The sequence below is a fragment of the Equus asinus genome, chromosome 2, assembly GCF_041296235.1.
Source record: "Equus asinus isolate D_3611 breed Donkey chromosome 2, EquAss-T2T_v2, whole genome shotgun sequence".
NCBI classification, from domain to species: Eukaryota; Metazoa; Chordata; class Mammalia; order Perissodactyla; family Equidae; genus Equus; species Equus asinus.
In genome coordinates this window covers 17,840,194-17,854,557 of record NC_091791.1, presented here as the reverse complement: position 1 = coordinate 17,854,557, position 14,364 = coordinate 17,840,194, and the positions used below count along the sequence as shown (strand labels likewise).

At 41.3% G+C, this 14,364-nt stretch overlaps 1 long non-coding RNA gene across 3 annotated transcripts in view; it reads left to right on the top strand.

Annotated features, from left to right (window-relative positions):
- Positions 1 to 14,364, top strand: part of LOC139040031 (uncharacterized) — a 38,187-nt gene that overhangs the window by 8,813 nt on the left and 15,010 nt on the right. For all 3 annotated transcript variants that reach the window (XR_011493719.1, XR_011493720.1, XR_011493718.1), the window contains exon 2: positions 3,205 to 3,616. This is a non-coding gene — a long non-coding RNA (uncharacterized lncRNA). The remainder of the gene's footprint in view (positions 1 to 3,204; positions 3,617 to 14,364) is intronic.

Sequence of the window (14,364 nt, the reverse complement as noted above, 5' to 3'; positions counted from 1 at the left end):
TTGGAATACTGGAAGTCTGCTGGCTTTAAGACCAGCCCTCCTTTCTCCCCATCTAAGGATGGGCACTGCCAACAGAGGACTGTCTCTCTCCTTTTCCTATCACCAGTAGCCGCTGCCCCTACCCCACAACAGATGCATTCTCCTTTATAGAAGTTAAGACGTAAGCAGGTCACTGTCAAGTCTTGTTGATCTGGCTGTCTGTTACAAGGACAGCAAATCTCTGCTCTCAGCCATTATTTCTGAGTTGACGGAAGGTGGAAGTTGGGGAGGATATTTGGCTCCCTCCTCTACAATGCTGAGACTGAAGCACGATCCCCATAGAAAAGCTCCTGGTTTCATTTGTACATGCTGGGAACCCGGGTATTTGATTCCTTTAATCTTGCTAACAGAAATAGCATTCTTTCCATTTTGTTTAATATGATCCTTTTCCTTAAACACATTAGGTATATGTCTAGCTAGCCATTCAAATCTTTCTTTCTCTGATTTGCCTATCAGATGAATTTGAACTCTAAGTGCATGTTTCTGATCCATACTGTAGAAACATCTGAGCTAAGTAGGCCTCAGGAAATGTCACTTAGGTCGTCCTAGGCTAGAACTCTAGGCCGATGTCTAACAGTTGAATCCAGTCTATCCAGGGCGGAAAAATGATAATTTTTGTGATGACACTGAGGGATTGGGTTCACCGCCTAACACATTTTCGATTACAATTGTAGAGCAAAGTTTGGAATTTGTGGGATAAAGCACAATTACACTCTTTTTGTTTCCAACCAATGTAATAATACATTGTCATTTTAGTGTATTACAAATCAACTTATAGCCATTTATTCATTTGTTTTACCTACTGTGCACTGGGCCAGAGACAGTCCTCAAAATCAGGCAGCTCCTCTTGCTTATGTTTCTTCTGCCTGCACTTTGGGAGCATTAATAGAGACGGAATGAACAAGTTCTCTTTAAAGTCCGTTTATCAGAGATCAGGAATAACTTACTGTATAGCAGTCCAGTTTGGAGAGATAAGAAAAGAATTTTGGTCTTTTTAAGAGTGACCGCACAGACATATACGCATGATCTTAGAAAACCCACATTTTGAAAATATCAAAGTTAATATTATGTATAATATATACGTGTACATATGTATGTGCATATATATATATGCATATTTTCTTCAGACAAAATATATGGCATAGGTCCACTATCTCTTATCTGAGGGCCTGTGTGGCAAGACGTGCTTTGGAGTTCAGAATTTTTTGAGTTTTAGGAAAGCAAAGTGGTGCATATACTACATATCACATAACACCTCGAGCAAGGTCCAGGTCAGCATTCCATAATCAGACATTCATGTCCCTGCAGTGAAATGTATGGTTATTCTTACTAAGTGGATAAATAATGACTATAAATAGCCTCATGCCAGTTCAGGTCAGGTTTTGCTGCCAAATGAGTTCAAGTCAGGTCACATTTACTCTCAAACGAGTTACGGAAAAACTCTTATCTTCAGAGCTTTCTGGATTTGGGATTGAGAATGGGAAATTGTGGACCTGTGTTATGGAATGTTCCTTTGTAGAACGTCATCTACTGTTTAGGGAAGTCAATGAAGCATATTTAAACCTACCAAATATGTTAAATCATTTAATTCACAAGTAACGTTATTCAATAAATACTTGTAAATGGGGGAATAAATACAACTACTTAAACAGTGGCAATTACAGGGAGATTTTGAAATAACTAGGCTGCATTCTATCAGCAGACCTTAAGAATGGCCAAAGGCATGATAGTGATTAGTGGGCAATTTTCTGGAAACAATCAACAAGAGTTAATATAAAGCCAATCTTCTGCTTGTCAGAGGCAACATACCAGCTAAAAAAATATCCTTGATTAATCTATGGCTGATTCCAGAGGATCTCAGGATTGGAACAGACCTTTATTTATTTATTTTTTTTAAAGATTTTATTTTTTTCCTTTTTCTCCCCAAAGCCCCCCGGTACATAGTTGTATATTCTTCACTGTGGGTCCTTCTAGGTGTGGCATGTGGGACGCTGCCTCAGCGTGGCTTGACAAGTGGTGCCATGTCCGCGCCCAGGATTCGAACCAACGAAACACTGGGCCGCCTGCAGCGGAGCGCGCAAACTTAACCACTCGGCCACGGGGCCAGCCCTGTGGAACAGACCTTTAAAATCATGGTAGTTCAAGCATCTCTTAGAGCAAAGAATGTTCTTATCCTTGAATCACCAACTCCTTTAAGATAACTAAAGAAAAGAAAAAAAAAAGAGATTATGATCTTCACCCAGAAAGATGCACATACATGAAAAGTGAAAAGTGTCACAATCATTTTCAAGGGGTCTGTTAACCCCAGTTAAGAACTCCTGCCTTTAGGGTGGGCCCCGTGGCCAAGTGATTAAATTCACGTGCTCCGCTTCGGCAGCCCAGGGTTTCCCAGGTTGGGATCCTGGGCACGGACACGGCATTGCTCATCAGGCCATGCTGAGGCGACGTCCCACATGCCACAACTAGAAGGACCGACAACTAAAAATATACAACTATGTACCGGAGGGCTTTGGGGGGAAAAGGAAAAAAATTTAAAAAGAAGATTGGCAACAGTTGTTAGCTCAGGTGCCAATATCTAAAAAAAAAGAATTCCTGCCTTAGATGCTTGCCATATTTGAAAAGAAAGCTCATGTTTTATAATTCTATAGCAATCTTAGCCCCCTGGAGAGCTTCTGTATATTAAGTTGCCTTATAAATTGACTGTGGTCATACATTTCAGTGGCTTCTGTGACATGTATCTCAACTTCTGATTTTTCTATGCAATATTTATAAGATAAATATTTCTATTATAAGATACTATTTATGAGATAAATAGTTTTGAACTCATTGTGACCCTTTGTCTTAATCTTAAAGGTTGAAAAGAGGAAACATAATGACATTTCTTGGCTTTTCTTTTTGTGTTTTTACATCCTGTATCATGCATAACTCAGAGGGGGGAAAAAAAAGAAAAAGAAATCCTCTAAGGAAAAGACATAAAATTCCCTACTGGTAAATGTATCAGGCATCAATTTTCAATTTGACATTAACTACGAAAGGAAATGATGAAGTAAAATTCCTAAGTATTGAGCTGTCACTGGAGAAAAGATTTATGTTAGTCTCTGGCATCAAATCATGACTCAGATCGTCACTAGTAGGCACACCATTTCTTTTCTTTGACACTTTTAGGAGCCTGATAGGAGAGGATTCTGGATTTGTCGAAGTGTACACTTCCTTCTGTGCACTTATCTGAACGGTTCGTGAAGAGCATCCTTTCAATCTAAGTATGTATCTCAAGGAGACTCACTCACCAATGCCAGCACTTCAGCACACCCGCAGAAGGAGTGCATGGACTCCATGACCACATTGCAAAGACTGACTTCTGTCTGCACAAGAAATTCAGAGACCAGTAGTTCCCTCCCCGCATGGACAGAAAAACTTCCCTGCAGCCTCTTTCCATTTAGTCTGGTGAAATTGAACGTAAACTGCCCTGAGGGCAAGCTGGATCCCAGCTGGAATCTCACCCTGTTGCTAGGCTTCGCCCAACAGCCCACTACTTTGTCTTCACATCCATACAAGGACTGTGTAAGGAAAAGAGCAGGTAGGTCAACAAAGGCACCACAAGCCAGATGCCTGGCTCCTCGCCCTTCCTGCGCGTGGTCTCATTATCAGGCTCAGGCCAGAGCCTGGGGAAAGTGATGGAGAGCTCTCCTTAGGTCAAATGGCCAAGGGATGTGGAGGGTTTCCCTTCACATGGTTACCCTTGAGGATCACTTCTTCTCCTCTCCCAGTAGGAGAAAAACTCTGGGTCACAATAATTTATGTATTTGGCTTCTTTGCTACTAGTCAGTATCCAAAATATACCACGAACATTACAAAACACAAAATCTGATAGGATTTTGAAAACGTTATGCCAAGTGAAAGACTCAAACACAAAAGCCACGTATTGCATGATTCCATTTATATGAAATATCCAGAATAGCTGATCCATAGAGACAGAATATAGGCTAGTGGTTGCCAGGGGCTGGGAGGGGCAGGCAATGGAGAATGTTTAATGGGTATGAGGTTTCCTTTAGGATGATGAAAATGTTCTGGAACTGGACAGCGATGGTGATTGCATCTTTGAATGTACTAAATGCCACTGAATTGTGTGCATTAGAATGGTTAAAATGGTGAATTTTATGTTGTGTGTCCTTTACCACAATAAAAATGAATAAATCTGATAGAGTTCTTTTCTACTAGGCTTGCAATTTATTTAGATAGACAAAACCATATAAAACAAAAATTAGGAAAAATATTTTAAGAAAAGAGAAAGAGAAGGGAAGAAAATTTATTCTGGCTTCAAAAATAGTTAAATTTATTTTTCTTGAAGTTGAAAGCAAAGAAGGAAGAATCATAGTCTTTGGGAGCCAATGCAATTCCCTCATTTTACAGCTAAGGAAGTTAAGCCTTCATGGTGACCCAGTCTTGGAGAGTAGACATCCAGATTTGAATCTGGTTCTGCCAGATTTCACGGCTGTGTAATTTGAGTACAGTTACTTAGTCTCTCTGATCCTCAGTTTCCAGATCAATAAAATGGGACTGAAAGTAACCAGTACTGTACTCCTCAAAAAGGTCACCAGACCAGTTGTTGAGATGGCAAAGCCAAATTTACTAGAACTTCGTGCCATGAGGAAGAACGCCACCTTGACAAATTCTTAGCAGTATCTCAGAAGGGGAAGTCAAAATGGATATTTAAAGGGTTTTTGGATCTGGTCACAAATGATTTACAGCAGATCTTTCAAGTAGAGCTGACTGAGGTTGGGCAGAGTTTGTGGGATAATAATGTAGTGTCAATGGGCCTAGCAGGGCAAGGGTCTTGAAGCAAGTCTCGACAAGTAAGCTGTTTGAATAGCAAGCTGTTTGCCTGTTGCCTTTCAGATAAATTGACCTGCAGGAATTTCCTAGAGCAAGCTGTGTAGTTATTTATTGGTTTACAGTCTTATCGTTCCTGAGGGAAGCGTTCCTGGAACAAACAACTAAGTCACATTGGCGTGAATGAGCTCAATCAGGTCCTAAGAGATCTCTTCTGTTTGATGGAGGGGGTCGTGGTTCTCAGAGGTGCTATGGTTATGTGTCAGGCACATAGCCCGTGCCTGCACCCAGTAAATCCTTTATTTTCTCCCCAAGTATCACCACCATTCCCGCTAGAAACTTGCTCCTAGATAGTGAATCTCAGCCAGAACTAGAACCAAGTTTTCTGCCTGGCCTTCCAGAACCCTTTCCACCACCCTTTCCACCACCCACGATTGGACTGGGTTCCGCTTCTTCTGGCATAGGCAAATTAATTCAGCCGCAGTAAAAAGTCCCAAGTCTCTTCCCCGCTCTGGACAAAACAGCAGCAGAGCGTAGTGGTTATGATGCCCACACACCTAGGTCCTAGGTTTCCTGTCATTTGATCTGTGGCCCTCAGCCAATTATCTACCTCTTCAAGCCTCACTTCCTCATCTGTAACACGAGGATGACAGTGCTTAGCACTCAATATACAATCAGCTAATTTTTAAAATTAGCTGAAAATACTCCAAAATTCTAATTCAATTTCTTTTCTAAGGTTGGACAAGATGAAATTTGTTTTGTCTTGTTTTCACTCATCCCTTATCTCCTGGGAGGACCTAGGTATGGCTCTCAGGATGCTGAGAAAGCAGGCTTTTCTGCCGAATTCCTGTGGAATACTGAGCCCGACCCAAACTGGAAGAACCTGGAATCCTGTGGGACAGACTAGTCCCGAGGGGCCCACAGCAGATTTTAAACCAAAAAGGTTCATGTTGTTTAAATAAGCAGCCCAAAGTTTAGTTTGATGATCTCAACCTGATCAAGCCTAAAATCTCTTTCTTACTACTTGCTTCTCCTCTCCTATGACTTCCAATGCCCCTCAAGGGCAGAGCTGTTGACATGTTCCCTTTTAACCCGATTTACTGCCTAAGGGTCAGGTACAACAGTTTTTGTTTCAGTATTTATTTGTATAAGCTAGCAGTTTGTCTGACCTGTAGAATATCCACATCCATAGGGCAGGTTAAATCCTTGACATGAGAGTTTTGTGAATAATTCCGATTCTGGACACTATCAATGGAGGCATCAGAAAAAAGGGCCCCTGAACTCGGGGTTGGGACCGGCCTGGGTTCTAATGCCCTCTGCCCCCACTACATTTCAGGGAGTACTTTTACATCTCTTAACCACAATGTTGAATTTGTAAAGGTGTTGGCTGAACAGGGTAACGGCTAAAACCTTTTTCTAGCTCTGATTAACTGTGCCTACCCTACTTTTAACCATGGATGTGTTCCTGAAAGTGCAGGTTCTCCTTGAAGGCAAGCCCAGTAACTTTCTAAGGACTTTTACAAGAGATCCAAGTTAATTGATTAATTTATATTTTTCTATCCAGAAACACGTATTGCACTCCAACTAGAAGCCAGGTACTGCCTTAGGTAATGGAAACACACAGTTGCCGATCCTTGGCCCCCAGGGAGTTCACAGCCTGATGGAGGAAGTGGCCATTGTAACTCTCTGATTGAATTATGCAGGGTTTACCATCAGACTCCCAAAAAGGGAACAGATTCTAAACAGGCTGGGACAGTCAGGGAGAGTATCACCCACAAGGTGTCAAGTGCACTAGAACCTGGTTGAAGAGTAGTTTCCCCCAAGATGAAAAGGACATTCCAAGAAGAGAGAATTTTCCAAAGGAACAAAGGCGAGAAAGAATACGCTGGATTCTGAAGACGGCAAGAATGTTTGCATGGCCGGAGCATCAGGCTGCTAAGGCCAGCGCGGTGGGAAAGGAGGCTACACTGGGAAGGGGTTTATACATCTTACCAAGTATTTTGGACTTCATTCTGAAGGGTAGAGAGAATCATTGAAGGTTTTAAGTAAATGAACAATCGAGGCAGAGTTGAGTTCTATCACACGACCTGCACTAGAAGGGGGAAGATTGACAGGTAGAGAAAGAACTGGAGAGGGCACATGCGTCAAGGGAGTCAAGATGAGGAGAGAGGGCCATAGATTTGCAGATGGAAGACAAGACGAGTAGCAGATTCTGTTGGGGGAAGTTGAAGTAAACAGATGTGTGGTTTGAGGTTCTTAAGTTTGATATGGACACCCAGAAGAGATGTCCACCAGGCAGCTAAGAAAGCAGTTTTAGCCCAGGATAGGGCTAGACATAGAGATGCGGGAATTGTCGGCCCACCTCTAAGGAGAAGCTAAAAATGAAAAATTTCTAATACCGCTAACAAAAATACAACAAAACAAGTACAAAAATAATGATAGGGAGGGAACAAATAATTTCTAGAGTTTTCCTTAGGCTTTTTTCAAATAATATTTCTTATATCTTCATAGATAAACGTTTCTTCTTCATAGCCAATTCTGACATTATATAATAACAGGTAAGAAAAGTATAGATTCCAGTATTATTAAATATAAATGCATATGCCTGCATATGTGTAATGTGTGTATATTATGTGTGCATGTGTGTGTGTATGTGTTATGTGTGTGTATCCTTCCTCATTCTAGGAGAATATGGTACATCAGCTTCAAGCCAGGTGAGTTGCCCAGGAAGGGCTAGTAAAAGGTTATGTACACGGCTTTATAGTTTTAGTTTACTGTCCAGTTTATGCAGGACTTTCCCCTCCATCATTGAAAGAATGTATCTGGCAGGACTTGGTATCAGGCAGACAACATATTTCTTACTTTAGAAGTGCCACTGGTAGAATAAAGAGCCTGAGAACCGGAACTGCTGCCAGAAATAGCAGGGTAAATTCACCCACTTCCAAGAAGGTCACTCCGTTTCAGAACAGGGCGCAGGCAGATTGAACCAGACTCTTGGCACTGCCACCGCTGTGTCTGTCTGTTGCATAACTTACAGCTCTTAGTTCCCTTGATTGAGAGCACTGGTATTGACCCAGCATTTTCTGTTCCTCTCTCAAATACTGTTTTTCTGTCAAAATAATCACTGTTATCAGGTGACCTCTCCTAATAAGTCAGTCTCCCTTCTGTTTTTAACAGCTACCTGTTGAGAATCCTATTTTTAATGAACAGTTATAACCCAAGAGCTGTCATTTGTCAGGTTTTTAATGTTGGTTAAAAATAGGAGTCCCGGACATGTAGTCATTAGACAACAGAAAACCATAAACAATAGGAGAAAGCAAGTGACAGCAGGAGATGTTAATTACATCTGAATTCATTACTACACCTCAGCGGAGAAAGAGAAGGCCAGAGTTGGTGGCGAATCATCAGGAAATGAAGGGTTATGGCCCTCAAAAGAAGCAGGAAATTACATCTCTGTGGACACCCTGTTCATATTAATAACTATAACTATGCTTTTTTTCCCCCTGGACCTGTCCTAGAGTAGGAATTGGAAAAATAGGATAATATCTCAGGGATGATGCATGACTTGCGAGAATGCTTTGAAAAGACAGCTAATTTTTCTTGAGCGTTTCTTATTTTATGAAGCGCTACACTGAATGCTCTTGTGGACCACATCACTTGATCTGAGAGAACGCTGTGAGACAAGTGCTGTATTATCACATTTTACTGATGAGGGAACTAAGGCTTGGTGAGAGCAATGTCTTGCCCAAGAATACAGAGCTGGGAAATGGAGGTACAGAGCTTTCGAAAGCCAGGCACTTGTCTCCAGAGCCCGCGTTCTTATCCACGCCTATGTAACACTCCAGACTGTCCCCTACCTAGGATACCAGAATGCCCTTTTGTGGAAACTGAAATGGCAGCACCACCTCCCCACCCCACCCCCACCCCCACACTGGGCCGTCTGATTCCCATGCTTTGTCAGGTGGGTAGGGGCAGCTGGGGTTTCGGTCAAGACAGTAACTCTCGGGATCACCCTCGAGTTGGGGACTGAAGGTGGCAATCTACTCAGTGGCCCCCTTCTCCCTACCTCAATACTGTGCCATGGTGTCCTGGGTCATTGCAGATACTCAAGATGTCCAAAGGTGCAAGATCCCAGGATACCTCCCCATCTGTCGATTAAAGATCACATTTTTTAACATTAGTAGCTTTTTCCGTTTTCATACAATTTCCTTGTTGGGCCATGACTTTCTTTCTTGCTCAGGCATGATGGAATATGTGCTTTTCTTTCTGCACTGTACCCTTTGCAACTCATTTCCAAGGTCTTACCCTTAACGGTATTTTTCCACTATTTCCCCTGATTTAGGGAAATTCAAACTTCCATATCCATATCCACAGAACCCTAGGAGATAGTAGACTGTTGAATTCAATTGAGCAGAAGACCTTGCAACAGCAGGCCCTGGTGCATTGGATTACACGGCCTAACAACCACCTGGGGGGAGGGGAATAGAGTCCTGGCTAAGTGACAATCACTCAGAAATAAATATAAAGCATCTCTGAAATGCGAATTGTTAAGTGTTTATTGAAGCCTGTCTATACGCTTGTGCTGAATACTAAAGAACAAAAACATTTCCAAAGAACTCCCCGTCTGATCGCACTCATAATAGAGGAAAATTACGATATTATATGTAATCAAGCATTAAAACGTGCAGGATGGAATTCAATTGATCAAAGCCTGTTGTATAATCATGTTTCAGATACACACCTGCAATATCAAGTGAGCTACTATTTTCTTCATTAAAAGTCAAGCAGAAGTCCATCATATTCTACGGGAAGCTATGACATTAGGCTAAAGACATCACTCAGCATTTTCTCTCTGGCGTCCAGATTTTCCTCTTATTTTAACCTCATTTTAACACCTTTGAAATATTTAATAAGAAATGCAGTCATTTTAGCCACAGACAGTACTTTCTGTTGCAAATAAAAATTGTTTTCTCATCACCTGCTTGCTCCTTAGATGCTGTTTTCGAAAATGTGTTTTCTAGGACATTACTGTTCTTAGCATTTTACTTTTGGAATCCAAAGAACGCCAGCCCCCTCCCCTTCCTTCCCGTGAAATGCATCTGCTAGGAGCCCTGATGGCCCAGGAAGGATTCTCAAGATCTAGAGAAAATACTTCATGAACTTTACAGCCAACATCAGACATTAAAGAAAAGAAGACAAGTGCGGTGGGAGAGGACCGTACACAGTGGCCTCCTAAATTCCTTTTCCAGTTTGTAGGGCTGCAGATAAGTTTTTCCATGAAGCAATCCAAGCCCAGTTGCTGCAAGACCTGTTTTTTTTTTTTTTTTAAACAAGTCAGTAAACTAACTGGAACTTCTGTCAAGTCTGGTAACTGTGAATAAATGAATGCAAATTTAACTGGACACGTTAATTTCATTCTAGAAAACAATTTATGTTCACAGAATCATGGAATTCCAGAGTTGGAAAGACCTTAATAGTCATCCAGTCCAAACACCAATCTGGTGCTTGAATTGTTCATTTTGAAAGAAGTCTGTTTTCCAGAGCAGCTGAGCGGAGGTCCCAGAGTCAGATAGTTTGCGTGACCCCATCCTATCAGTGTAGACATCATCTCATTGGTGATGACACTTGCTGGGGAGTGTGGACCAGTTCTGAGTGAAAGGTTGGTCGCTTGTAAGAAGTAGAGACTTTTTTTTAATCTTATATTTAAAGAAAAGATGCCAGTATTATTATCTCCATCTTCCACATGAGGACACTGAGACCAATAGTCTATGTGAGTAGAGCTTCATTCCAGGCCAGTCAGGTTCCAAAGTCTACAGTCTTTTCTACATTCTTTCTCCCATACCACACTATTAGGATATTTGGACAAACCCAAGAAGGAATAGGGAAAAATAACTATTTTAAAAAGAGATTAAAATGGATTAATAGGGTGCACTAGAAACTGATTTCTTTGATCACCCAATAGCTACAGATGTTGCTATATTTCTATTTTTCTTTTCTCTGTAAAAAAGTCTATACTTCTAAAGATTCCAGCGTGTTTGTCATTTTGTTATAAATCACCCCCACATATATGAAGATTTAAGAACTCCCTCTGCCAGTCACCCATGAAACAGGATGAGTAGTTTCAAATCACACAGCTGGAAAATCGACCAGAACAGAATACCCGAACTGGCAGAGGCATGACAGGACAAAAGGCTCAAAAGCCAGGGGCAGTAGCTGGGGGAGTTTGTCCCAGCAGATGAGTGCTCAGAAAACGGGGGAAGCTAAGTCAAGCAGATTGCTGTGAGTAGGAAAGCAGAGCGTCTAGTTACTGCCGGGGTAATGTCACGCCAGAAAGGAAGATCTCACCCGTGGAGCGACCAAGAGAGTTAAGAGAGTCCTGGCTGAGGCTGCAGACAGGAGCAGGAGAGACACCTGACGTCAGAAGAAAGGCCCAATTAGCAAGTTCAACTGAATCAAGGCGAATTGACTAAATATATAGTGTGCAAACTTACTCGTCATTATCTCCCTGTATTTAGTCTGTATTCTCAAATCTTATGTGTTAGTGCGGTAAGATTTTTTTTTTTTTACTATGAACTGTTATGTTGATTATGCAGTAAACACATGGAGGAGAGATTCCAGAGACGGGAAAGGGAGTAACAGCAATGAAAGGGAGAATCCGTCTGGGCAGTCAGAAGGTACTAAGGGCAGCACCAGGAGGTTTCTGTCTGGGGAAGTCTGACTCATTCTCAAGCAAGAATCCAACAGAAGGACCTTGCACAAAGGGTCAGATCTGATTTTCCATCTTCAAGTTTATATTTGCTTCCCTCCAACAACAGCTGCTTCATTCGTGGTTGGCACATCCATCATTGAGTTCAACTGAGCTGAACGGGGTTTTCTTTCTCCTTAAAAACTTACATTTCATTAAACAGGAAGACAAAGAGAATACAAAAGTAAAGATAATTAGAAACAGATATCTATATATCACCACCTACGAGAATTGGCTAATATTAATATTTGGCCATAGTTCAAGATCTCTTAAAAATAAAAAAATAAAGATGAAGTTGCAGCTCCTCTGTTTCCTGGCCAGTACCATTCTCCTCTCTCCCTCCCTGGAGGCAACCTCTTTCATGAATTTAGTAAGCATCCTTTCCCAAGGTTTTGTACCTGGTCCTTACATAAACACATAAATGTATCAAGAACATTGTCTTGTTACTTTTAACATGTTACAAGCATCATATTGGAGGTATTTATCTACAATTTGCTATTTTCCAGCTAATATGTTTTGAGATCTAGCATTCTACATCTTAGAGAGTCTCAGTGACCACTAGTTTAGAGAACTATTTAGAAAAAAAGGATAATTCCCATTGGGAAAATGTTCCTATTAGATAATGAAAGATTAAAGTGATGATTGTGGGGCCAGTCGCATGGCTGAGTGGTTAAAGTTCCGCCCTCTCTGCTTCGGCGGCCCAGGTTTGCGGATTCAGATCCTAAGCCCAGACGTACTCCACTGGCTGGTCATTCCATGGAGGCATCCCATGTACAAAGCAGAGGAGGATTGGTACAAATGTTAGCTCAGGGCTAATCTTACTCAAGAGAAAAAAAGAGGAAAATTGACATCAGATGTTAGCTCAGGGTGAGTCTTCCTCACCATAAATAAATGAATAAATAAAGTGATGATTGTTATGGACAAAAGAAAGACATTAAAAGCCCTCAGTTGTACCTCCAAGGGTATCGTGAGCATCTCTGATCTGTCGAATTAAAAAGCACAACATTTAAAAAAAATGCAATGAGTCCTAATCAGCCTGGATATTTATGTTTTTATTTCATGGAGCTATTTTATTCAAATGAAAGCGCTTTAAAGATGAAAGCACGTTTTTTTCCTCCCAAAATTAAATCATCCCATCCTTCATCCCACAAAGTTCGTTAAAGTAGAAAAAAGTAAATACTACGTTCTTCCCTTTTTATGGAGTTTCAGCTTACTTATGTTAGGGCTTGCTTCAATTTTATTTCCTCATTTCTTGTCACAGCTTGTAATTCCCCTACAGTGAAAGTTATTCTTTTTTCCAACTTTTAAATTATGCAAAGTAGTGGTCTGGAGGGAGGGCTCATTAACTCTATTTTTTGTGTGTGGTTTTCTCTCACTATTTCATTGCAAGGCTATGTTTTTTAAAAGACCTCACGCTGGTGAATGCAAGCTGACATAATAGAGCATAACACTGTTTTTTGGAGTCTGAAGATCTGTGATGTAAATACCCAAGTTTGTTTTTAAAACGTTTTCATAATCCACTGTATAAATATACATATTTACATAATTTCCAAAACATGTACTTTGAAGTGACAATCCTTCCAGCATTATCTATCAGTAACCAGTAAATGTGGGATCTGCAAGCTTGAATTCCAACGTATCACTTTATCATTTTCAAAGTTTCTGAGAGTTCAAACTCAGAGGACAGACTTGCCCCCCCATCTTGCTTCAAGAAAACATCTTCAGCGTGTCATCCACTCTGGAGGGAAGAAGATGCCCGAGTTTTGATAAACTTGACCTCTGTGGAGTCATACCAGAGGGAGCTGAAGTGAAATCAATGTCTGTAGGCATTGAACTTTAAACTTGTCCTTCTAGGCAACATTTTGCAATTCCTTCTGTGATCCCCTTTTTATTTTGCCCCCTAACTTCTGATCAGGGCCAAGGGGGTTTCAGTGGAAGTCAGCAAAGACAACACACACTCCCCTTCGGAAATGTGGAGGGATTTCCTGTGTCTGAGTGGTTTCCTCTGGGCTTGATCTACCCTGGCTTGGAGCAGGGGAGCTCAGACAGAGAGGGAGAGGGCTGATAACAGTTTCAGTGGAGTTTTACTTATCTTTGCTTGCCAGGGAAAGCACCTGAATGTGACCTCTCTGGGTATTTCCAGCCTCAGATGGCCACCTGTGGCTGAAACCAAAGAACAAAGATAGCCAGAGACACCTTGGACCAAGCCCTCCGCTAGGTCTTCACTAAAGCTTTTACCTGGCCCTCTATAAGTTTCTCCCAAGAAGAATTCTTTTTGATCATTTGCTTCAACAGCCTAGGTCACATGTTGGTATATTCTAGGCTTTCCAATTCAACAGAAGGGCCTTCTCTTGACCCGTGATGGACTTTCATTTTTTACTACATTGAAAATTTTTTTGGTTTGTTATCTTTTATTATAGCTTCACTTATTGAAGTTTGTTTTACTAATGTTTTCTCTGCATTTTCATCTTTAAAAAGTAAACTGGAAACAGTAAAAATAAGTGGAAGAGATTCAAAGGAGGCCAAACGCCAACTGTCCCCCAATGTGCTCCGCCTTGCTCAACCCTTCCCGCCTGTCAATGGATCTCTCATTTCAGTTCCAGATGGTCTTCTGGACCTTGAAGACAGCTTTCTGGGAGAAGTTTCAAGTCTCACACCTAAAATCATTATTCTTGGCAGCTCAGTGGAGGATACAGGCTAAAATATTCTCTCTGGGGAACTGTAATCTCAGCCCTAAAGATGGGTTAGTG